Here is a 23,799-nt window from a genome sequence, read left to right on the forward strand (position 1 = left end):
ACTCCCTGGAGGTGTCACTCAATAATAATAATAATTATTATTATTATTATTATTACGGGCAACTCCAAGGAGTCCATAGACTCATCGAGGGAGGCTCTAACATCATGTCAAGAAAAACTATTCGACATTCACACACTATCTATCATACTTCGCCTTGAATTCATTTACAGTCATCATGCCCACAACAGACTCTGGCAGCTTATTCCACTCATTCACCACTCTCCAAGTAAAAAACATAGCTCTAACACCCTTGCTAACCACACTCTTACCAAGCTTCGATGCATGGCTCCTAGTCCTCCCACCACTGGTCCTATACTCAAACATATCTTCTGAATTAATCTTATAGAAACCCTTCAGTAATTTGAATGTCTCAATCATATCACCTCTTTTCTGCGTATCAACCAATTTCTGCAACCCACAAATCTTCAACCTGTTCTCATAAGGTTCATTCCATAGACCTGCTATCATCTTGGTCACTCATCTCTGGATCCTCTCCACCTCCTCCCCATCCAGAAGAAACCCTGGAGCCCATATCTGGGCACAGTAGTCTAGATGGGGTCTTATCAAGGGTCAATACAGAGTAACAATAACCTGTTTGTTAAAGTATTTTTCAGCAACCAAGTGATTTGATGAGCTGATTTAGCTACTTTTGCGATGTGCCCCCTAAACTTCAACTCCCGCTCCATCAACACTCCCAAATCCCTGGCCTCATCAATCTCCTGGAGTACAGTTCTGCCAATCTGATATACTGCTGCTAATCTTTTCACCCCAAAATGCATAACCTTACATTTTGCCACATTAAATTGACATCCATTCTGCTTAGCCCAGTCCTCCAAACTATCCAAATCATCCTGCAAAATTTTGACATCCTGTGCACTATCGCTCTACCCAACTTTGCATCAACAGCAAACAAATGAACACTTCCTCTCAGATCCTTTCCTATATCGTTATTGAACAAATTGAACAGTAGTGGTCCAAGAACAGAACCCTGTGGCACACCACTAGTCACAGGCCGTCTTCTGGACTCTACTCCTGAATAAACCACTCTCTGATATCTCTCCATCAACCAACCTCCTATCCATCTCACCAACCCTATATCCATCCCCATATGCTGCAGTTTACTGATTAGAATTCCATGTGGTACCCTGTCAAAGGCCTTAGCAAGGTGCAGTAGAATCACTGTAAACTCATTACCCTTATCCAGTTCAGCCATCACTGTGTTATAAAACGTGAGCAAGTTACTGAGGCATGATCTACCCTTCACAAAACCATGCTGTCTCCCATACAGTATCCCATTTCCATCTATCCAATCCTGTATTTTCCTCTTGACTATTTTCTTCAAGACCTTGACAACGATTCCTAATATGCTGATCGGTCGGTAATTTACAACAGCAGCAGTGGTGACTGGTGAAAATTTTAAGTGGGGGTGTTGCACATTCAAAATAAAAAAATAAATAAAATTATTTTTTTCTAATCAGTAACCAATTTATTAATAAATAAATTTACATATTAAAAAAATTGCTTTATTAAAAATATTTCACCCTCGCCACAAACAAACACCAATAATAAAAGTTTCGTATCTCACAGAAATAATGCCGCAAGCATACGATACACACTGCTCGTTTGAGCAGTGTCAGAATGACTTGTAATGTGCAATTACAAGTGCAAACAAATATCGATGAGACGGACTGCGATTGGTCGAACGTGATAATATCGACACTGAGTTAGATCGCAGTGTATTTGTTTCATAATCTAAAGCGTTAATCGAACAATTCCAATTATGAACTATTCAATAACTGTGGAAACATAAGCTGTAACCTTTGATATGTTGTATTGCATTTCTATAATGTTGTAAGCATTGTTATTATTTATAAATACAAACAAAATTAAAAATTTTCATTTTTTCCTTGGGGGTGCTGCAGTGTCACAGTGCTTATGTACAGGCTGCCACTGAACAGCAGTTTTGGAACCTTCTTTATGCAGTGGAACTATTTTCCCCTCTTTCCACCCCCCTTGGAACTAACCCAGACCCGAGACTCAAATTAAACAAAATGGTCAAGGGCGCCGACAATTCTTTAGCCGCTTCATGTACGACACAAGCTGGTATACCATCCAATCACACAGATGTATTGACATTGAGGTTTTGTAATAGACTATTCACCTGTACTTCATTCACCACAATTCCTGTATAAGCTGTTGGTTCTTTCATTCCTGCAATGTCATCACCTGGATGACATACTCTTGCAAAGTGCTCGCCCAGTAATTCCACTATATCAACTGATTCGGTTACCTCCCTACCTTCGGCATTCTTTAAAATCATTTTACCGTATACATTTTTTCTTTTACTTGCAACATATCGAAAAAACTGTTTGGGATTCTCTTTAGCCTGCATGGCTAATGTTCTTTCATAATCCACTTTTGCTTTTCTTATCACACTCGTTACCCTTCTGGCCTGCGCTTTATACCGTTCGTGTGCCTGCCGGTCACCTTTCTCCTAAAATTCCCTCCACAGTTGTTTCTTTTTTTGCAGCTCAAGCATAATGGTGTTATTCATCTATATAACCCCTACTTGATTTATTATTCGGACTCTAGGTATACAGTCAGCCATTGCCTCATGCAAACACTTCTTAACTGCATCATATGCACTATCAACATCCAGCCCTTGCAGTTTTACATGCCTTGGCACCGAACCAATCAAACTCCTAAGCTTGTCATACTTACCAGCCCGATAATTCCACATGTACCCTGTCTTAATTGTAAATTGCACACCTTTAGCACTTCCCAAGTCAAGACCCTATGATCACTCTCACCAACTGGTGGCAGCGTGGTCATATTCATCACAGCCAAATTCTCAGATGCAATTACTAGGTCAAGCACTCTCTGACCCCTTGTATTTTCCATTACATGCTGTCACAGATAGTTATCCCTTAATAACCGCATAAAATCCAATTTCTTCCTCCCATGTGTCCTCTCCTCCTCCTTCCAATCAATGTTACCATAGTTGAAATCTCCCATAATAATTACCCTCTTTCCACTCATTTCTTCTATTTGCTTATGCATACTATCTCCACCATCTATTCCATCACCTGGTCTATAGCAGCACCCAATTGTATATTTTGTTCATCTTCAATCTCACACCAAATAGCTTCAAATGTGCTCTTTTCTCTATTCTGCAGTTCAACTTCTATTCTCCTTGGCTGCAGCTCATCAGCTATCATCAATAACACTCCCCCCCCATTTTATTCTCCCTGTCACTCCTGAACACACCATACCCCTCACATTCAATCCCACTAGCTATATCATCTTCCGTCAGCTATGTTTCACTAATGTCAATAACCTGTGGCCTGGAAGTGCCAACCAAGGCCAAAAATTCTTCCTTCTTGTTCCTAATACTTCTGGCATTAGTATACATGAATTGCAGAAGCCCATTTGTCCCATCCCTATTTTGATGCCTTATACTAACTATCCCATTCTGATTTATTGTCCTTCGTACTCGCTCGGACATATTACACACATTCATACACTGAACTGTCTCCCTAAAGTCTGCATATCTATTCCACCTCCCCCCCCCTTAATAACTCTAGTTTCCCTGATTCTGCACATCCACTTCCACTTCATTCAACAACAGCTTTTCAAGTCTCCGTACACCAAATCCATTCAAATGCAAACCATCCATCTTATATAAATCCTTTCGCCCATCGAACTCACTCCCCACGTCCACAAATTCAACACCACTCCTCCTGCATAATCCGCACATAAAGTCATTAGCAATTTTGGCCCTCCTTCTATACTCTTCATTGCCATACTGCGGCAACACACTCACCATCCTAACTCTCTCACTCTTCTCTTTAGTGAGAGAACTACCTCAAGGAATTCTTTCAAATCCTCTCTCATAGCCATTTTGTCTCCTTTCAAATCATTCGTTCCTCCTACTACTATCAATTCTTTCACTCTCTGCTTTTGCGCTCTAATGGACTCGCTTACATCCTTAATGTTCACACTAGGTTGGTACGATTTTGTCAAACTCTCATCTATCACACCTCTTACTAAAGAATCTCCAAACAAAACTCGCTCTTTCATTTTGTTTACACTCACGATCATACTCTTATTTTCTTATCATACTTTTGCTGTTTATTAGTTGGTACACCCGGTAAACATTGTTGGCAACGTCCAGCTGCTGATTTGCCCTATGTATCGCTCTGCACAACCATGCGATCTCACTCATTGCATCTGTCTCATCATTTTTATTATCCGTTAATCCATTCATTCGTTCTGTATTTTTACCTTCATTCTTACTTTCAACACTGCTCTCACAGCTATCTGGTACTACCTCGCAAATATCACTATTCATACCTCTCATATCACTATTTTCTACATTCTGACTTTCAACAACGATATCACTCTCACGACCTGAAACACACTTTAAATCTTCACATTCCTTACACTTTCTTCACACATTCACTCACTATCATTGTCTAACCAGACTCCAACCGCTCTCCTCAAAGCATACATCTCACAAACAGTACACTGAATAAACTTCTTTATATTAAAATTTTTGAACAGTAGGCGATCTGGACGGCATTGTATTCCTGCTTATCAGCGCAATGTGCACGCTATTAATCATATCTATCAAATTACTAATTGAAATAACTCAGAAAACACACAAAAATCACAGAAACGAAAAGTAAACAATACTACATAAGATTCAAGCAAATTTACCAATTATTACTTAAAATAATTCTTATCTTTCCAGGAGCTCTCTACAAACACTACACACCATGTAGCCCTCTAGTGGCCAACCTATAATAATGTTAATAATAAATATAAAGTCATTCACTTTGGTGTGATTAGATATCCAATGTTGTAATATATTGGTAGGATTATGCTTGAAGAAACTGATGAGGCCAGGGATCTTGGAGTGTTAATAAATAGGAAGTTGAAGTTCAGAGGCCATGCAGCAAAGATTGCAAATACAACTCAAAAGATAATTGTAATGCTGAAATGAACTTTCACGTGTAAAGATAAGGATGTTATTTTGCCTCCTTACAAGGTGTTAATAAGACCTCACTTGGATTATTGTGCGCAGGTCTGGTCTCTGTTGTGATTCTTATATATTGGAGATAGTGCAAAAAAGAGTGTTAAAAATTATATCAGGATTATGGAATACTGATTATGAAGACAGATTGATAATTTGTAGACTGCAGACACTAGTAAACATGAGGAGGATATGACTGAAACTTACAAACTTCTGAAAGAGTCATACAGGATTTCAACTGATGGAGGTAAGGAAAGGACAAGAGGGCATCCTTGGAAGCTGAGAATGAATGACGCTTAGAAGGGGACGAGGACTGGATTTTTCTCTCATAGGGTGGTGCGTGATTGGAATGGACTGCCATTGGATGTTGTGAGTGCATGCAGTGTGATTGAATTCAAGAATAAGTATGAAAGCTGGTGTGTGTATTATGTGGCTTCCTTCGATGAGTCCCTGAATCCCTAGAGGTCTCTTTTAATAATAATAATGATGATGCCCAAAACTCCTCACCCTTATTTCAAATACTTCTGGCATTAGTATACATAAATTGCAATACTTCCTTCATCGCACAACCCCCCCTTACACCTTGTGTTGCTTAGCCCACTGAAGTTAAGAACCTAAGGTGAACCTTTACCTTTTCACTCTTCTTTTTCATATGCACTAGCAACTCTTTCATGTTTTCTCACATACCACACTCATCACCTGCTAAATCATTTGTACCAGCCAAAATAAACATCTTTTTCACCTTAACGTACTGCATCTTTACAGCATCACCGATATCCTTAATCTAAGTTTGTGTTAAGTAGGTGCTGGAAGGAGGGTGTATGGTTACCCACAAGGATGAAGACTCTTCCATGGGTAGATACTTTCCCTGTCCTGTCCATGGTAACATTTTGTAGGATGGAATTGTGACTGGGCAAGAGATGTCTCTTACAGGCGAAAGAACCCTTATACTTCTGTATCAGGGCCTTAATGTTATCAATGTTTTGAGAAAATTCATGACAACCAGACTACAGAAATGCTTTCATTATTTATTTTTGATGGATCCATTTGGCTTCTGATGTGGTCTTGATTTTGTCAGCTTTGGATTTTCTTCTTTTTTTTGGGAATTGTGGACAGCCAGGGTCCATCATTCCTTCCTTCTTAGGAAAAATATTCAAGATGTCATCAAACTGAACTCTATCTTGGACACTATGTATTTTAATGGTTTTATTTTTATTTTTTTGGGGGGGGGGGAAGGAAGACAGGAGTATCTATATCATCTGTTAACAAATCTGACAATATGTTCTTGATTTTCTGAGGAGTATGTTCCATTATTATAATTTTTTTTTCCCTTCACTAATGGAGTGTCATGTAGCAGAAACATTTTTGTTATATCATTAGCTCAATATTAGGCTCAAAAGTTTGGGAGCTTTTCATATTGATAAAAACTTTTAATGCAAGTTGCATAAAAGTAAATTGATAACTGCATTTACTTTTTTGTTCAGGAATGATTTTTTCAAAATTTTTTTAAAGCTACTGTGGCATAATTATACATAAACTAGTGAAGAATTTTGAAGAAGATTTAAAACATAACAAAAAGTAAAATTTATGAAAATCAGCTACTTTATAGTGTTTGTTTTTGAAATGAAAGCACTCTGCTCACAGTTTTGTGAATAATAAACAATTGTAGAGCATGTATAAGGTGAGTTAGTGTGAGAGAGAGATTATTATCTAGTTTATGCTTGTCATCATCCAAATAAATGCAGTACCTTTCTTTGGATAAAAACAGTGGAAAAAAAATAAAACTTGCCCAGTTATGTTTTGGAGACCTCAGAAGGCTGTATAGTTTTGGGACAGGTTTATAATCTATCCTAATATTTAGATTTTTAAGTAATGAACTGATATGAGTAGAAATTCCAAGGTATGGAAGGGAGATATTCCATATGGAAAGTTTATTTTTCACTTGGTCAGACTATAATAAATTTAGTTTAATCCTTTATCCAAGTGTGTGTGCAAACAAAGTTTGCACCTGAAAGTATCTTCAGGACTGGGGTAAAGTGGTACACACCGGGCAACTCCTTGCAAAGGTGGAGCAAGCTACCAACACTCCTATCTCAGTATCTCCCATAATGCAAAACACATCTCCTTGCGGATATGTATAATATTATTATGCATTAAGGGAAGGGCCACTACCCAGACTAGTTTCAACCTTTATTGAGGTCTCTTCAGTGGGAGCCAGGCCCAAGTGGAGATACCAAGGCAGAAGCATTAGCAAGGTCATCCCCTCGTATAGGAGCTGCCAAACGGTGTGCCACCTTTTTATTAAATTACTCTGGATTTAGAGAAAGATGTTGAAAGTTTATTTTTCACTTGGTCAGACTATAATAAATTTAGTTTAATCCTTTATCCAAGTGTGTGCAAACAAAGTTTGCACCTGAAAGTATCTTCAGGACTGGGGTAAGGTAGTACAACACCAGGCAACTCATTGCAAAGGTGGAGCAAGCTAACATCACTCCTATCTCAGTATCTCCCATAATGCAAAACACATCTCCTTGCGGATCACACTTGGATAAAGGATTAAACTAAATTTATTATAGTCTAACCAAGTGAAAAATATACTTTCAGCATCTTTCTCTAAATCCAGAGTAATTTAATAAAATGGTGGCACACCATTTGGCAACTCCTATAGGTAAAGATGACCTTGCTAATGCTTCTGCCTGGTATCTCCACTTGGACCTGGCTCCCACTGAAGAGACCTCAATAAAGGTCGAAACTAGTCTGGGTAGTGGCCCTTCCCTTAATGCATAACATTATACATATCTGCAAGGAGATGTGTTTTGCATTATGGGGGATACTGACATAGGAGTGATGTTTTCTTGCTCCACCTTTGCAACAAGTTGCCTGGTGTTGTACTACCTCCCCAGTCCTGGAGATACTTTCAGGTGCAAACTTTGTTTGCTCACACTTGGATAAAGGATTAAACTAAATTTATGATGGAATATCTATTTCATTCTTTTTTGAGTGTTTCACTAAAATAGAAATGCTCTGTTTTTTTAGGGTGCTTAATATACAGAGAAACTACAATGTTGAAATTCAGATATTGATAAACATAGTCATCTCCCTTTCATACCCCATTGGAATTTCTACTCATATCTTAAGGTGGCTTATAAACCTGGTCTATAATTATAGAGCCATTAGGGAGTTTCCAGCAGATAGGAACTTTTTCCAGAAAATATTCATGGATCTGTAAAATTTAGATCCATGAATGTGTAATACCTGTGTAATACCTTACACCAGGGCTGTCTAAAGCACTGCATGTGGCCCACGGTGCAATTTTGTGTGGCTTGCCTGTGCATTTTGATTTTCACGAGCGAAAAAATAAAACGACAATTTGAATTGAATGTGCATTAGATATTTTAATTCTATCATTATTCGATAATCTCGATGTTGGTAATTTTATTTGGTGCTTTTACATCACTATATACCCATGTGTTTTTCAAATATTAGATATGTCAAAGAAGTGTTCTTACACTGTTTTGTTCAAATGCACATGCTCCAGGTGCTCATGGGGAACGTGAATGTGCAATTTGTGTGCAATTAGTGTTGTTCGTTTGTATAGCTTTCGAGGTTGTGTCGCTGCTGCTCACCAAATTACTAGATACACATTGTGATGCAGCCCTTGGATTACCTAAGGTTGGACAGCCCTGCCTTACATCAATCACACAGAGGGCAATTATGAGATTATGCAAGCAACACAGGTATTACACACCTTCCTGATATTTATTTTTCATACCTTTACCAAAGTTTTCTTTTGTTTAGCTACTTTACACATAGCTTAGCTCTCTTACATTTTTCTTTGTATTCTTTTAGGCCATCTGCTGACTTATTTGCTAGGAACGTCGTTTGGTATACTTTCTTTTTTTCCAAGATTGCTTCTTTAACTTCATGTGTCCACCATGGTGTTCTTATTTTTCTATCCTTGCAGACAACTTCACCATATACCTCCCAAGCTGATTTAATCAACGTCTTCTTCAGAGTTTGGCAATGACACTCCAAGGTTTGGTTCTTGTTTTCAATTTGTTTTTATTTTTTCTTCAATAATGTTTGTATCGTCGAGTTTGCAATTTATTTGTAAAATCTGCCTAACTTTAATTCTTTTAAAAACTTTCTTACATGCTGTTCTTTTCAATGTGATATCCATTTTTATCCTGCTTAGTGCTAAGTAATGGTCACTTCCAACAGGACTGTACAATGTTAGTTATGAGGATCGGCTGAAGGAGTGTGGACTGAAGAGTTTGGTGGATAGAAGGAGAGGTGATATGACTGAGACTTTTAAACTGTTGAGAGGTGGTTACAGGGTTGACACTGGGGGGAGTTCTTTCACTTAGTTAAACAGCAGGAAGGAGTCATGACAAGAGGCCATCCCTGGAAGTTATGAAAGGAAACTGTGAGAAAGAGGGTGAGGAGTGGTTTCTTTGCATGGCGGGTGGTTGAACCATGGAATGCATTGCCTGATGGAGTGGTGAGAGTGAGAACAGTCAATGCATTTAAGGAGTGGTATGATAGACTTTGTGTTTTCTAGGAGAGACGGACCTTCCTCAATGAGTCTTGATAGACTTGTGTTTCTTAGAAAGGACCTCCCACGATGAGTCTTTTGACTCCATGGAGGCCTGAATAATAATACTAATACTAATACTACTAAAATCCTCTGTACAGTCTTGTATCCTGAATGATGATGATGATATCACTATCAACAATGATATAGTCAATGCGGCTTTTGTTCTTTCTTGTGTCTTCTCTCCATGTGAACTTGTGCACATCATTATGTTGATATATTGTGTTAGTAATGAATAGTCCATATCTTGAGCAGAAGTCTAGTAAATACTTACTATTATTATCAGCTTTATACTTTTCTCCAAATTTTCCCTATATGTCTGGTGGGATCCTACTCTACTGTTTAGATCTCCAACAAGGACCACTAAGAATGTAAACACAGCATTCTGTTTCAAAAATATAGATCATCATACTTTACTAATTGGTGCCTTAACGTATACATCTCTGACGATTCGATTTACTTCAACTGGAAATCTCCAAAGTCAAGGACATAATATTTGGAATTAACATAATCTTAACAGAACTAAAAGATTGCATTGATAAGTTTAGCCATTCTCCCTCTATCTGCTCTAATGTACAAAGTATTCCAGTTCTTATATGTTACAGATGTTTCTAAACATGATGCCTGCTTTTAAAAAAATCGATTTAACATCCATGATACCTAATACAGCAATCCCTCGATTAATGCGCCTAATGTGATCTTTAAAACAGGAGCATTAATTGAAAATGCACTAATTGAATATAATAGCCTATGGGAAGAAGTATAATTCGTTCCTCAAATTTCTTTTTTGACATTAATTTTTTTATAAAAGAATTAAGGTATGTCTCAGGGCCTAGTTAAAGGAAAACCATGAAGCTGAAAGACAATAAAACATATTCAGAATATAAATTTTATTATTCTACTTCTTAACAAAGAATTGAGCTAACATAGTTTGGCGGGCATTTTGTTTCTTTTTTTCATACAACCGACGGTATGGCCCTATTGCCTCTTCTACTCTTCTGCAAATTTTACTGCTTCTCTCTTTATCAGGGTCAACCTTTAAGCATTGCTGCTTAAAAACTTCAATTGTACGAAAAATATTTTCAAATTGTTTCTGTGAAATCTCTTTTGGCTAACTATCAGTGGTTAAAATTTCTTCATATTCTTCGGGATCTTCCTGCTGTACATCTAAATTTAGCAAGTCGGAATCACTCAATTCTTCAGAATGAGATTTAATTAACTCTTGGATGTTATCATTGTCAATTTCATCAAAACCCAGTTCACATGCAATGTTGGCAATTTCCTCAACAATGTTATCCATTTCATTTGAAAAGCTTCCAAAATCTTTTGTACAATGTGGAAGAATGTGCTTCCAAACTGCTCACATATTGCTAGCAGTCATTTCATTCCAAGATTGATGAATACTTTCAGTAGCAGATTTAACATTAAATTTCTTCCAGAATTCTACTAATGTCATAGAATTCTCACCAGATGTTGCTTCTATTGCCTGTTTAAATGTTCTTCTCAGGTAGTATGTCTTAAAGGTTTTGATAATCCCCTGGTCCACAGGTTGTATGAGAGAAGTTGTATTTGGCAGTAAAAATTTGGAACATAGTGTACATGGAAGTAATGTAGTATACTATTAAAAATAACTTTGTAAAATGTTTTAAATCGGTAACTAAATTATTTCATTCTGGTGAGTGATTTTTTAAAATAGTTAGCCATAAAAATGTATAAATAGAAAAATTTTTAAATCTGTAACATTTATTTTTAGGAGGTATATAGGCACACTAATCGAATTTGGGTATCGAAAAAAAATTACGCACTAATCGAGGGATTACTGACTCTAGAAAGAGAAAAGTGCTGGTTTATCTTTGAGAGAAAGTAATAGCAAGCCAGCACTTTTCTCTTTCTAGAGTCAGGCAAGTTTTTTGCTTGTATCATTTATCCTACTCTGGAAGATGAGTGGGTCAGCAAAAGAAGAGTATTATTATTATTATTCAGGCCTCCATGGAGTCAAAAGACTCATCATGGGAGGTCCTTCCTAGGAAACACAAAGTTTATCATACCATTCCTTGAACTCATTGACCATTCTTGCTCTCACCACTCTATCAGGCAATGCATTCCACGGTTCAGCCACCCTCCATGCAAAGAAACCACTCCTCATCCTCTTGCTCTCTCAGCTTCCTTTCGTAACTTCCAGGGATGGCCCCTTGTCATTGCTCCTTCCTGCTGTTTCACCAAGTGAAAGAACTTCCCAATGTCGATCCTGTAACTACCTCTTGACAGTTTAAAAGTCCAAATCATATCACTTCTCCTTCTTCTATCTGCCAAACTCTGCAGTCAACATTCCCTCAGCTGATCCTCATAACTAACATTGTACAGTCCTTAAACCATCTTTGTTATCTGCCTCTGTACCCTTTCCCACAGTTAATTTATCCCCTTCAAATCCTGGGGAACAAATTTGAGAACAACAGTCTAAGCGTGGTCTGATCAGGGTCTTATACAATGGAACGATAACTCTTTTATCTCTGCAGGTCAGTGTCCTCAGTATTGCTGCAATCCTCTAGGTTGCCTTCACCACCTTTGCAATATGCCCCCCTAATTTCAGGTTTCTATCAATCATCACCCCCAGATCTTTTCTCTCCTCTACTTCCTCCAATACAGATCCTCCAATCTAGTATGCAGCCTCCCATCGATGTATCCCAAACTGTAAGACTTTACATTTTGCTGTATTAAACTGACACCCCCATTTTATTTGCCCACCTGTCTAGTTTATTCAAATCCTCTTGCAGGGCTGCCACACTTGCACTATTACAAATAACCCTTCCCAGCTTCACACAATGGCGTAGCTAGGAGGGGGGGGGGAGTCTGCCCCGGGCAACACTTTGCGTTTAAGAAATCTTGCTATACTGTCTATAGTTTTACTTCAAAAATAAACATAGTGTTTTCATTTATTTCCCTATATCATTTTGACTTTTTGTAGTATTTTTGGTGTGTATTAAGAGGGGGTGGCAAACTCAGGGACTGCCCCAGGCGACAAAATCTCTAGCTGCACCACTGGCTTCACATCATCTGCAAACAACTGAATATCCTGCCTGCAATGCATTGACAATATCATTGATATAAAGGTTAAACAATACAGGACCCAGTACTGAGCCCTGTGGGACCCCACTTGTAACCTTCTGCCTCCTTGATATTGCCCCACCATACACAACTCTCTGATACCTATCAGACAGTCAATCCTGAATCCAGTTGACTAACCTGACATCTAGACCCATGTGCTGCAACTTAAATATTAGCTTGTCATGTGGTACCCTCTCAAATGCCTTTGCAAAATCGAAAAAAAATGGCAGTGTATGCCTTTGCCTCATCACCTGCTCTTGTCACTTTATTATAAAGGCAATCATATTACTTAAGAGCACCCCTTAACAAACCCATGTTGATTCTTACAGATAACATTACCCTTGTCTGCCAACACTGTATATAGTCCCTCACTAATTTCTCCAAGACCTTAACTAGTGATGACACACAAAATGGCCTATAATTAGACACTTCCAGTCTGCTACTGCCCTTATGCAATGGCATTATCTTACCTTCCTTCTATTCCTTCAGTACCTTTCCTGTAGCCAGACTTTCATTGAAAAGCTGGGTCAACGGAATTATCAGTTCTTTAGCACATTCTCTCAAAACCCGTGGTGAAATACTATCCAGTCCCACAGCTTTACTGACATCCAGAGTACTCAGTATTTGGAACACACCTCCTTTTGCACCTTTAAACATCGAACCTGCTTTATCCCTCTAGTATTGAAACTTACTTCTCCAGGATGAAATACTCCAATAAAGCATTCATTGAACAACTCCACTATGTCCTCTGCATCAGTCACTCTATTCCCATTTTTATTCCACAATGTCATTCTTCCACAATCATTTCTCCTCCTACTGGCCACATAGCTAAGAAATTCCCTAGGATTTTTTTTGGATCTTAGTGCCAATCTCTTCTCATATTCCAGTTTTTCCTTCCTTACCATACTAGACACTCTCCTGGCCTGAGTCTTATATTCTTCATGCATCTGCTCTTCACCCTTCTCCTTATATCTCTTCTATAACCTCTTTTCCACCCGCAGTTTCTGCCTGATATTGTTTGTCATTCACTTAGCAACAAATTGTGTCCTATTTACTCGTGGAATACAGCTTTCCATTACTGCTAACAAATATTAGTAGCAATGGAAAGTGATATCCTGGTCTTCCAATTCTTCTCTCCATGAAACTTCCCCAAGTTGATATCTAAGACTATTATAATCACCTGCCTTATAATTCCACATACGTTCCCATCTCTTTGATACTTTTGCATGTCTATTCATCGTCCAAGTCAAAACCACATGGTCACTCTTTCCAACTGGTGGGAGAGATGTCATCTCAGTTATTATCAGCTCTTCTGATGCTATGACCAAATCCAAAACTCTTGTTCCCTCTATTACATGTTGCCTAAGACACTTGTCCCTCAAGAATTCTAGAAATTCCATTCCCTTCTTACTACATGCATTTTCCTCTTCCCAACTTATACTGCCCATAACAATCATTCTTCTTGCACTTGCCAAGCTCAACTTCCTAAACATCTCCTGCTCCCCACCCTCACACCATATGCTTTCAAAACCATTCGTGTCACTGCCTTCCAAAGCCTCCACTCTTAGAAGACATAAGTCATCACTTATCATAAGCAGTACTCCACCATTGTGTTTTCCCTTCCTATCCTGCTGAGAAATGCTGCACCCTGCTACTTCTATTCCTGTTATTATATCATCTTCTGTCAACCACGTCTCAGAGATCCCAATAATCTTCGGCCAGGCTGATGCTATCAGTGCCACCAATTCATCTCCTTTATTCATGATACTCCTGGCATTAGTATAAAGCATAAATATCACTGCTTCTATACTTATCATTATCCCCTCCAGACCCCACTGGAGTCAGCATTAACTGATGTCATCTCCTTCCCCCAAGAGGACACCCCTGCTACCATCCACCCTGGGAATTCTAGTTTCCCTGCATTGACACACCGACTCATTCAGAAAACAGCAATCTCTCCAGATGCCTACGTCCAAATGCAAGCGGTCTCGCGCATACAGTTCCTTTCTACCCTCAAATGCCTTCCAAGCACCCACATATTCCAATCCTCTCTTCTGACACATTCTAGCTTTATGCTATTCATTATTACTGCTCTTGGTATTACGGAACACTAATATGCCAGGTTTGTTAAACTATCTACATTTGCACAACACAGACTGGATTCAAGCTATAAAATCTTTTGGACATATACCAACAATAGTGATTTTTCAATTATTTGACCTTCAAATAACCATACCTTCAGTTATGTGGCCAGCAAATTGAGTTCACTGTGGATAATGGAGAGATGACTGAATTACACAGAAGTGCATGCAAATGTGAATTTTTATTTAATGAAAATCTTATTACACTTCTCAGCCTGCACACAAATGAGTATTTAGGCTTAGGTGAATATTCCATCTAAAGAGACATCATCAGAAATATAATGTTAAAATTGTAATAACGTGCAAAAACACACACAAGCAACAATAAGTAGAAGAAATGAGGTAAAATAAATAAAAATTGAAGTCGTATGAGGGGGTCCCTCTATGGGTGCTGTTGTCTAGCCTTAGATGTTGAGTAGGAAGCCTAAGAATTAAAGTTTCCAAAATTTTGGGAAGTTTAATACAACCACATTTATTAAGATTAGGCTGTTTTTTATGTCTGCTGTAAATTAAAAAAAAGAGTTTCAAGTTTGTATTTGTTGCAATAAAGCATAGTGGTTTACTTCCATCTGATTCTGTGTAAGGTATCCAACGCATGGTCTGCTATACCTGATTGACCATAGTTGTGGCAGCAGATGTATTTTTTATGTTTTTCTAAACTTAGGTCGTTGAACCGTGGAATGCACTGCCTGATGGAGTGGTGAGAGCGAGAACGGTCGATGTTTAAGGTCAAAAAGTTTAAAGAGTGGTATGATAGACTTTGTGTTTCTTAGGGGGGGGGACCTCCCCTCAATGAATCTTGACAGACTTTATGTTCTTAGGAAGGACCTCCCACGATGAGTCTTTTGACTCCATGGAGGCCTGAATAATAATAATAATAATAATTATGGTCAGACTAGGACAGTGCTTCCCGAACTTATGGATGTAAAGGCCCCTTTTGAAAAATTAAAATATTTCAAGGCCCCCATCAAAAAAAAAAAAATCGTAATACAGACATATATATATACTGTCATCACCAACCCAGTCAAAAGGCAGGAACTATTAAAACTGGTTCATTGGTCTAACTCCTTTTGTTCTTCAGACGATCTTTTACAGAAAGAACTACAATATATAACTTCTTCCTTGCTATCTAATGGTTATAAGAATTGCTTCATTAAAAGAACTTTGAGTAGTTTTAATATGTCTTCCTCTTCAAACACAGAGGAAATAACGCGCATTACTATCCCTTATGTACAAGGCATCAGTGAACGTATAGCAAAAGTTTTAAAACCACTGAATATTTTTGTTGCCTTTCGACCGTTTAGAAAAATCTCCACCTTTCTCACTTCTCCTAAGGACAAGCTTCCACATCTTAATCATCCAGGTGTCTACCAGATTCCGTGCTCTTGTGGATTATCTTATTTCAAACACGAAGATCTGCCTCTATTCGGTTAGAAGAACACCAATCTTATATTGAATACTTTAAACCTGAAAGGACTGGACTTTCTGAACATGCCATCTTCACTAGATACAGAGTTCATTGGAGAAAGACAAGAGTTCTTCACAAAAGTCAGTTTCTCATGGAACGCCTTTATAAAGAAACATGTGAAACTCTACTTCATTCTCCTAACTTAAACAGATCCGACGGCTTACATCTATCCCCTTTATGGGAGATAGTACTTTTCAAATCAGCTAATCTTTCCTAACTTTTTATTGTATTAATTTTTTATTTTTATTTATTTTTATTTTTTTAGGAAAGTTATTGACCTTTTTAGTTATCTTACACCAGCTACTTAGGTGACGCTTTTTGGAATTGTCAGTTAGCATTTAATTTTGAGCTTAATGTACTTAAGATGCCTGTGACACACAGGCGAAAATTATACTATTAAAAAATCTTTGTACGTGAGTTTTTTCCGTTATTTATTTTGTATCCATGGTATACCTCTTTTAAAACTTATTTTAAATTTGTTTTCATTATTTCATGGCCCCCATCAACAAAACTAACGTCCCCCAAGGGGGCCGCGGCCCACAGTTTGGGAAGTGCTGGACTAGGAGACACAATGGAACACTAACATCTGTCTATAAGAAGTTTCTAGTATGTATTTGTTGTGATGGAGCATAGTGGTTTTCTTCCATCTGATTCTGTGTAAGGTATCTAAGGCATGGTCTGCTAGACCTGATTAACTATACTTGTGGCAGCAGAAGAACACAAAAAATGCATCTGCTGCCACAAGTATGGCCAACCAGGTCTAGCAGACCATGCCTTGGATACCTTACACACAATCAGATAGAAGAACACCACTATGCTCCGTCACAGCAAATACAAACTGGAAAGACTCTTTTTAGAATCTGCAGCAGATGCAAAAAACCAGCCTAATCTTAATAAATGTGGTTACATTAAACTTCCCAAAATTTGAGAAACTTTAATTCTTAGGCCTCTGCCTCCCATCCAACATCTAAGGCTAGCCAACAGCACCCATAGAAGGTACCTCTCACAGGACTTTAGTCTATTTATTCTACCTAGTTTCTTCCACTTGCTTGTGTGTTATTACAGTTTTAACACTGTATTCCAGATGATGTCTCTTATTATGACTGAGATGGAATATTGAAATAGATTCAACTTGTTGTTTAATTATTTTTCTTTGTGCTGTAAATTATTCCATTAAAGAATAATAATAAAGTGCAACATGAATATACTGCACTCAAAATCTGGAAAATTGTTATACTAAATGTTTGACATAAATGATAAACTTATACCAATCTAGTTAATTAATATAACTCTGTGACGACACAATCTATATATATGAAAATTCACCTTTTTTTAAAAAAAATCGTATACTGCAGTGCATTTTTAAACTATGTGCTTTGTTTCCTAATAGTTTATTGCTTTATTCCTTAGCATACATACACCAGCATCTACACCGTAATAACCATTGTTTGTATACAGTCATATCAAATTACTTTCAAATGTTTACTTTCTTTTACCTTTACACTAATGCCATAATGATGTATACTGATATATTTGTATATTAACATAATATAGTTACTAAATTAATTTCCATTCTTTTAACTCATTCCAATGTTCAAACCAGTTTTAATATATGAACCAAATTGGGTTAGAAATAAAACAATTGATTACACAATAGAGATATGAGATTAACAGTATAATTAGAATGAACATATAGTATTAATGGCAGAACCATATGAAAAATAAAAATGTCATTATTAATATTCAACAATGCTTATAAAACGCTATGTCACTCAAACGAACAAAATGGACATTTAAAGATTAGCTAAACAAATATTTAAAGCCAAAATGGCAGGAAATGATCCAGAGGAAGACTAAACAGCTGCCAATTTTGGCTTCAAATACATGATTTACTAATCTTGATTGTAATTTAAAATCTAACAAACAACAATAGTTTGGGATAAAAAAAAAAGTTACTGAATGGGTCCTAGTTATAAAATATTATTATTATTATTATTATTACGAGCAACTCCAGGGAGTCCTTAGACTCATCGAGGGAGGCCCTAAACATCATGTCCACACAACTATATGACGTCCTCACAGTATCTATCATACTTTGCCTTGAACTCACTCACCGTCATAGCACCCACAACAGACTCAGGCAGCTTTTTCCACTCATTTACCACTCTAAAAGTAAAGTATCCAGCTCTAACACTCTTGCCCAGCTTCCATAGGTGTCCCCTAGTTCTCCCACCACCAGTCCTGATCTCAAAAATATCCTCTGAATTAATCCTATAGAAACCCTTTAGCAATTTGAATGTCTCAATCATATCTCCCCTTTTCCGCCTATCAACTAATTTCTGCAACCTGTCTCATAAGGTTCATTCCATAGACCTACTATCATCTTGGTGACTCATCTCTGGATCCTCTCCACCTCCTCCCCATCAAGAAAAAACCTAGGTGACCAAATCTGGGCATAGTAGTCGAGATGAGGTCTTATCAAGGCTCGGTACAGAGGTACAATAACTTGCTTGTCTATGCTCGTCAAAGTATTTTTCAACAACCAAGTGAGTTGATTAGCTGATTTAGCTACTTTTGCAATGTGCTCCCTACTTCATCTCCCTATCAACCAACACTCCCAAGTCCCTGGCCTCATCAATCTCCTGGAGTACAGTTCCACCAATGTTGTATACTGCTGCTAATCTTTTCACCCCAAAATGCATAACATTACATTTTGTCACATTAAATTGACATCCATTCTCCTTAGCCCAGAACTCCAATCTATCCAAGTTGTCCTGCAAGATTTTGACATCTTTTGCATTCCCTATTGCCCTACCCAACTTTGCATCATCAGCAAACAAATGAACTGTTCCTCTTAGATCCTTCCCTATATCGTTAATGAACAAATTAAACAGCAGTGGTCCAAGAACAGAACCCTGCGACACACCACTAGTCACAGTCTGTCTTTTGGACTCTACTCCTGAATAAACTACTCTCTGATATCTCTCCATCAACCACCCACCTATCCATCTCACCAACCCTATATCCATATGTTGTACGGATTAGAATTCCATGTGGTATCCTGTCAAATGTCTTAGCCAGGTCCAGCAGTATGACTGTAAATCCATTATGCTTATCCAGTTCAGCCGTCACTGTGTTATAAAACTTGAGCAAGTTACTGAGGCATGATCTACCCTTCACAAAGCCATGCTGTCCCCGTGCGTTATTCTAACTATCCCATTCCGATTTCTTATCCTTAGTACTGGCTCGGGTACATTATATACATTCTTACACTCAACTGTCTCACTGATGTCTGTATATCCCCCCCCCCCTGGTAGTTCTAGTTTCCCTGGTTCTGCGCATCCATTTTCACTTCATTCAGCAACACTTTTTCCAGTCTCCGCACACCAAATCCATTCAAATGCAGGCCATCCATCTTGTATAAATCCTTTCGCCCATCAAACTCATTCCACACGTGTACGAATTCCATCTTGTAGCATAACATGAATGTTATTACACTATTGATATATATCTATGCCCCAAACCACCCAAAATAACATCAAAACTTTTTCCAATAAAAAAACACTTCCATATTGAGTAAAAGTTAAGCGAGTAAATAGAGTGGGAGTGAAATGGATGAACAGCAAAATCAAGCAAGCTGTGCTCGAAAAGAAAATGTTATGGAGGAAGTACAGTTGGTGGTGATCAGATCTATGAAGAGTATAAGGTGTAGGCTAGGAAGGTGACGAGCATGGTAAAGAAAGAAAAGGTGCAGTATGAGAGGAGATTGGCTGGTCAGGCCAAGGTTAACTTAAAGGAATTTTTTCGTTTCATGGCAGCAGACTAACAGATGCAAAGTATATAGTGGAATTATTGAACAAGCACTTTATCAGTGTATATCATGCTGATATAAATTCCTATATAATATGCAGAAGAGAGGCAAGTATTAGGAAGTGAAATAAAATTGGAAGTGAATTGGAAGTGAAAGAAACAGAGGTGTATCAGATGTTAGTTGGGTTAGATGTGAATAAGGCTGTAGGAATGGATGACATATCACCACGTATGCTTAAGGAATCTGTGTGCACCACAGTTGGCTATGCCCTTGACCTGGTTATTTAATGAAAGTCTTGCAGTGGGTAGGGTTCCTAAGGATTGGAAAGAGGGCAAAATAGTGCCACTCCACAAGCATGGTTCTAAGACATAAGTCTCCAACTGCAGTTATACAGGCCAGTCTGTATAACTGCAGTTGTGGTCAAGGCGTTGGAGAGATTGATAAGGAATAGAACAGAGAATTGGATTGATGGACATGGCATTCTTTATGAAAGTCAGCATAGATTTGTAAAGGGGTAGGTCCTGTTTCAGTAATTTACTTGCATTTTATGATAAGGTGACAAGTGTTTTAGATAAGGGAGAATCATATACAGTGATATTGCAAGACTTTGCAAAAGTGGTTGATAGATTACCACATGTTGGTGTACAAGCTGCAGAGGATGGGATAGACAGTATATTGGTTATATGGATCAGAGATTGGCTCTCTGAACGATACCAGCAGGTTGTGTGTGATGGAGCAGTGTCTCAAAAAAGAAGGGTAACCAATGGTGTGCCCCAGGGTTCTGTTCTTGGGCCCCTGCTGTTTAACTTGTATATAAATAATATATCATATGGACTGACTGGAAATCTTCAGTTATTTGTTGATGATGCAAAGCTGGGAAGAATTATAAGAAGCACTGCTGATGCTGAATCCCTTCAGGAAGATTTAAATAGACTTCTTACTTGGACAAAAGAGTCCAAGTTGTAGTTTTAACATCAAGAAGTGCAAGGTGTTGCATTTTGGAGTGCAGAAATATAAGGCTTTGTACTATATTGATGGTGCTGTACTGCAGGAAATGGATGAGATTAGAGATTTGGGAGTGATGGTTGACAGTAGACTGAAGATTAGAGGGCATATTGCCAGGGTTGCATATCGTAGTGCTGCTATGATAAGAAGTACTTTAACATGCAAGTATAAAGATGTGGTTGTGCTACTGTATAAGACACTGGTCAGACCACATTTGGACTGTTGTGCTCACATCTGGTTACCTGGTTTTCAATATGATGTGGAGACATTGGAGAGGGTCCAGAGACGAGTGACTAAGACAATATCAGGAGTTTGGAATGCTGGCTATGGAGAGAGGTTGAAGAGATGTGGATTGCAGAGTTTGGTGGATAGGAGGAAGAGAGGTAATATGATAGAAACGTTTAAGTCAGTGAGAGGAATGTATCAGATTAATCCAGAGGGGATTATAAAAAGAGTAGAAGGTGAGAGAGGAAGAATCAGAGGTCATTCCTAGAAATTATGTAAAAGTGTGGTGAAGGGGGGTGTGAGGAGTAGATTTTTTACATGGAGAATTGCCAGTGAATGGAATGCATCACTAGAATGTGTTGTTAATGAAAGGAGTGTTAAGGACTTTAAGATTCTATATGATAAATATGTTGTCAGTTGAATGAACCTCCCACAATGAGTCTTTGACTCCATGAGGTCTTGGGGTGGTAATAATAATAATAATAATATATTGTCTGAAAACCAGGAGCAATCTCTAGAAAATAGTAACATGGAACGTCAGAACACTCTATGAGGCAGGCAAATTAGATAACCTACTCCAGGAATTAGAAGTGATAAAGGCCGATATTGCAGGTATCAGTGAAGTGAGGTGGACAGATACAGGCATAATAAGAAGAAAAAATCACACCATAATCTACTCTGGCAGTGACTTACACCTTAATGGAGTAGTGCTTGTCCTAAGTAATAGAATTGCAAAATCTCTACAGGGATATTGGCCCATAAATGACAGAATCATAACAGCCAAAATAACTGCACAACCATTCAACCTGTATATTATCCAAGCATATGCGCCAACCCAAGATCACCCAGACAAAGAGTTGGAACAATTTTATGAAGACATCCAAACTGCAATTTCCAGTGCTAAGTCAGATGATGTTATTATAATGATGGGTGACCTAAATGCAAAAGTGGGCTCAGAAAAAATCTCATTTTGCTTGGGAAACCAAGGGCTTGGAATCAGAAATGAAAGAGGTGAAAGATTAATTCAATTCTGTGAAACCAATGACCTAATAATTGCCAACACACTGTTTAAACATCCTCCCAGAAGACTATATACCTGGAAAAGCCCTGGGGACATCTATAGAAACCAAATTGACTATATAATAATAAGCAAAAGATTCTGAAATGCAATAACACAAACAAAAACATATCCTGGAGCAGACATAGGATCGGACCACAACCCAGTGGCAAAAATCAAAATAAAACTTAAGATACCAAGCCAACCATTCATAAGAGAAACTTATAATTCAGACTCACTTAACAACCAAGAAGTTAAAGACTGCTTTATAAAAGAATTCACAAAATCCCTTAACAAGTCTGACACCACACTCACACAGAAAATAGAACACCAATTGATGAAATTAACATGAACTGGCAAACATTCAAGAATAGCATCAAGGAAGCAGCCAAAAATACACTCCCACAATTAAAAAGGAAAAAACCTTGGATGAATGAAAAAATACTGACATTGATGGAACAAAGAAAAAAGTTTATGAACAAACCTGAATATAAAAGCATGAATAAAGAAATAAAAAACGAATGCATTAAATCCAAAGAGGAATGGATTAAATATAAATGTATGGATATAGAAAACCTGGATAGAAAACACAGAAGCAGAGAAATGCATGAAAAGATCAGAGAAATTACAAGCAGGACAAATACAACAAACCATGCAAGTGTCATTAGAGACTCAAGAGACCATATTCTAATGGATAAAAAATAAATCATGGAAAGATGGATTGAATACACAAGGAAATTATATGAACAACAAAGAAATGATATTCCTGAACAGACTGATTTAGAAGGACCATCCATTTTACTCTATGAAGTAAATTGAAAATGCCATCAGAAAATTAAAACCACATAAAGCTGCAGGAATAGATAACATCTTGGCAGAATGGTTGAGGGCTCTCGATGAAGGAGGACTGAAATTTCTAACAAAATTATGCAATAAAATATACGAGACTGGATTTCTACTCAAAGATATTAATCACTCAATTTTCGTTCCAATTCCCAAAAAAAAACAAAAGCTACAAGATGTGAAGAGTTCAGGACAATCAGCCTCATCAGTGAAGTATCAAAAGTCCTCCTATGTGTTATTCTTGAAAGAAATAAAAGAAAAATAAACATAGAAATAATGATGCACAAAGTGGCTTCAAGGAAAATGTAGGTACAAGAGAAGGTATTTTCAACGTCAGAACCATCATAGAAAGATATCTAGAAAAACAAAAAGATGTGTACCTCTGCTTCATAGATTACAAAAAGGCATCCGACAATCTCCAACATGAACAATTAATTGAAATCCTTTCAAAAATAGGCATGGATGGAAAAGACATTAGGCTATTAACTAATCTTTACTGGGAACAGACTGCATCT

Source organism: Typopeltis vanoorti, chromosome 20, assembly GCF_054136105.1.
Source record: "Typopeltis vanoorti isolate ZY-2024b chromosome 20, IOZ_Tvanoo_1.0, whole genome shotgun sequence".
Classification (NCBI taxonomy): Eukaryota; Metazoa; Arthropoda; class Arachnida; order Uropygi; family Thelyphonidae; genus Typopeltis; species Typopeltis vanoorti.